Source organism: Myotis brandtii, unplaced genomic scaffold (genome assembly GCF_000412655.1).
Source record: "Myotis brandtii unplaced genomic scaffold, ASM41265v1 scaffold102, whole genome shotgun sequence".
NCBI classification, from domain to species: Eukaryota; Metazoa; Chordata; class Mammalia; order Chiroptera; family Vespertilionidae; genus Myotis; species Myotis brandtii.
The window spans coordinates 217,398-221,679 of NW_005353405.1; positions in this window are offsets into that span (position 1 = coordinate 217,398).

Sequence of the window (4,282 nt, forward strand, 5' to 3'; positions counted from 1 at the left end):
TTGACAAAAGATTAATTAAAATATAAATTTTAAGATACCCATCATTGCTTCCTGAATAAGGGTGATTATGAACCTTTAATTTTGTTTAGACTGAAATCATAAAGCAAAGGCAAGGATATATTTTACAGTGACAGTCACATAATCTGCACACAAAAAATTATATCTCTAGACAAAACTTTTATAGCCTAAATAAGTGTAGAAGACAACAAGAACAGTACGCAAGTTAGATTTAAAAGTGAGGTGGTGATCTGTGGCTCAAGGAAGCCAAAGCAGAGAGCCTGTTCATTCTATTACCAGGACCACAGCTGATTGTTTTTCAATCTTATCGCATATCTCAAAACATCTGAGCCCCTAATTCCCACCTTGAACTAAATTGTCTGAAGAAATTTAACAATATTGCCCGGCTCCTCTGAAGTACAAATAAGTTGCTCAATAATTTATTCTCCCCAAACTAAAGAGGGAAGAAAATTCTCTTCTGGACCTTCCCAGTAGCCTTCAGGGAGACTGCCAAGAAAAAGCTTCCCAAAGATTTCTAACATAACTGTTTGTATTGAATAATACCTATGTGTTGTCTCTGTTAGAACCCCTCACATCCATCCCTATGGAAAAGAACGAAAGAATCAATATTCATGAAATCCTTGTGTACATTTGTTTGGGGAAATCAAGTCTTGTTGGAGAGAGAGTGGAGGAAGTTTATTTCTCCTGCTCTGAAATTTCATCACTAGAGATTCTGTGCAGCAAACCTCTGTCTGACAAAAGCAAGAGTTAAGCTAATAAAATAAAGTATTTAATGGCGTTCCCTGACAACACCACACCAATTAATTGTTTCAGAATATGTATTACCTTCTCTTTTCTAGCAACACTCTGTATTGCCCTGGGTAACATCGTCTATTCATATGGTTTTAAATATTATCTATATGCTAATGATGTTCAAACTTATATCTCTGTCCCTAACTTGTGCTTAAGTTTCAGACTTTTATACCAACTTCTTGCTTGATTTATCCCTCAGGATGAATAATGGAATCTCAAACATAAGCATTTTTAATACAGAACTCTTGATTTTCTTCCTACTCACTTGCTCAAGCCCCAGATCTAGGATTCATCCTTGATTATTTCTTTCCTTCTCCAGCAGCAATCACTTAGACTGACTTCCTAATCTATAATAATAAAAGCGTAATGTGCTAATTGGACCAGACATCCTTCTGGAAGTCCTTCCATCCTTCCAAACAAAGCTGGGTCCTGGGTGCCTGCCGGTGGCTGGGGGAAAGCCCAGGTCCCGGGTACCAGAGGAACCCGGTGTCGGTAGCCAGGGGAAGGAAAGCCTACTCTTGCATGAATTTCATGCATCAGGCCTCTAGTTAACAATAAAGAGATAAACGTGTAAATTAAAAATAGTAATTAACATACTGATAAGTGTCATGAAGACTGTGAAATGGGGTGATATGAGAGGGAAGGAGCAGTCAAGGAAACCATTTTTAGGAAGGTTTTGATTCTGTTATTTGGATGTCTGGATGGAGATGTCCATGCAAAGATCTAGGGACCAGACATTCTATGCAGAAGGAACAGTTAGGACAATGACTGTCAGGCAAGAAAAAAAGACTGATTTGAATGAAGTGTAATGTACCTTGAGCTCTGGTTACAAAGGGAGATAAGAGTCAACTCATATAGAATATTTTAAACCAAAATAAGGAGCTTGGAATTTATTTTATCTAAGTGCAATAGCAAAATATTGGCAAACTTTAACCTGAGGAGTGACAAGATCTATTTCATTTTTAAAATATCACTCAAGTTTCTTGGGAAACATGAACTAAATTAATTTGAATCCTTCTACCACCATCACCACCACACATAGATACCATTGCTTATATTGAAAATACTAAGAATCCTGAAACACCAATAAGAAAATATATATGCACCCCTATGTTCATAGCAGTGTCCAAGTGCCCATCAGCAGATGAGTAAATAAAAAAGATGTGGTATATTTACACAATAGAATACTATGCAGCTATAAAAAAGAAGGATCTCTTATCCTTTGAGATAGCATGGATGCACTTGGAGAGTATTATGCTAAGTGAAATAAACCAGTCAGAGAAAGACAAATATCACATGATCTCACTAAAATGGAATCTAATAAAAAAAAAAGTGATGAACAAAATAGATCGAGACATGGAAGAATGGAACAAACTGATGAATCTCAGGTGGAAGGAGTGAGGGGGGCAGGAAGAGGTTAACCAAAGAACTTATATGCATATATGCATAACCCATGGACACAGACAATTTGTGCAGTGAAGGCCATGTGGGGGGATTGGAGTGGAGAGGGTCAATGGAGGGGAAAAGAGACATCTGTAATACTTTCAACAATAAAGATAAATTTTAAAGAAAGAAAAAAGCACATGAATGCTAGGTGGAAGCATAGACCAATAATACAGAATACATGGTCAACTAGGAAGAAGGAAGGAAGGGATGGAAGGAGAAAAGGAAAGAAGCAGAGAACAGAGAATGGAGAAAAACCATAAGAAACCAGGATGATGGAAAGAACTCAGAGAGTGGTAATTTTGACATCTGATGAGATGGTTCACAGGTGTCAATATCAACCCTGGATGCTAAGGGCAGGGACTCTGCCTTGCAGGTAGGAAAGGAGATAAGGCTCTGGGGCAGTATGAGGCAGGAAGCTGAAAATATGAATCTGCATAGAGTCAAATTCCTGAAAAGACTTTCCTGTCGGATAAAGAGGACAAGAAAAACTCCATCCACAACTCAGGGAATGGAATAAATAGAAAGCTTGCAGATTGCTGGGAATCTGTGTGGAAAATGAGTTTAATTTTTCATGAAATTGAAACCCCACACAGATATGATATCAGAAGCTACAATGCCCAATGAGTATAACAAATGCAAATTAAGAGATTATAAAAACTGCTTTAGTACTAGTGAATCCCTGAAGCCCAAGCAAATACATGCAAAACTGAGCTACAAAGAAGTGCATGGCTTACATAGAAAAACCAACTCCAGTTAAACAGGAACTTACAGTAAAATATTACAAACCACACAAGAAATGAAACCACTTGAAAGAAAATCAGTTGAAATAGTCATCAGTAGGTTTAACACCACAAGTTCTAGAGTAGTTAATAAAAAAAAGTCCTAAAGAGATTATAAAATAAGAATAGAAACTAAAAGAAAAGAGCTGGGCACTAGAAAAAGAAGAAAAATTAAAACAAAACACATTTTAAAAATTATTATTCCAAAACAATTTTGAGAAAGAATGAAGTGGGAGGCCTCACATTTCTGACTTCAAGACATATTATAAAGCTACAGTAATCAAAATAGTATGGCACTGGCATAAAGACACAAAATAGAAATCTCAGAAATAAACCCATGCATATGTGGTCATATGATCTTTGATAAAGGTGTCAAGACTATACAATGAAGAAAGGATAGTATCTTCAAAAAATGGTGCTGGGGAAATGGCATATCTGCATGCAAAATAATAAAAGTAGACTCTTATATTACACCATGCACACAAATAAACACAAAATAGATTACAGACTTAAATATAAGACCTGAAATGATAAAAATCCCAGAAGAAAACATAATGAAAATATTTATAACATTTGTGTTAACAATGATTTCTTGGATTTGGCAACAAAAGGAAAAATAGATGTAGTATTACATGTAACTAAAAATCTGCACAGAAAGGAAACAATCAGAGTAAAAATGTAAGCCACAGAATGGGAAAAGCTATTTGTAAACCATCTAACTGATAAGAACTTAATATCCAAAATATTAACAAACATCTACAATTCAATAGCAGAAAACAAATAACCTAATTTAAAAGTGGGCAAAGGACTTAAGTAGACACTTCTCCCAAGGTGGCATATAAATACCTACAGGCATATGAAAAGATGTTCAATGTTGCTAATCATTGAAGAAATGCAAATCAAGCCACAATGAAGTATCACCTCAAACCTGTTAAAATGGACATTCTAAAAAAACACACACACACAAAATAACAGAAAATAGAAGCATTGGCAAGGATGTTGAGAAATTGGAAACCTATGCACTATTGGAAGAAATATAATTTGGTGCAGTCACTGTGAAATAAAAGTATAGTCTCTTCAAAATATTAAAAATAGTAGTACCAAAAGAACCAGCATATCAAAGTATCCAGAAATACCATTTCTGGTATTTATTTAAAAAATAAAGGAAATCAGGATCTCAAGATATCTGCTCTCTCTCGCTCTCTCTCTCCTCTCTCTCTCTCTCTCTCTCTCTCTCTCTCTCTCTC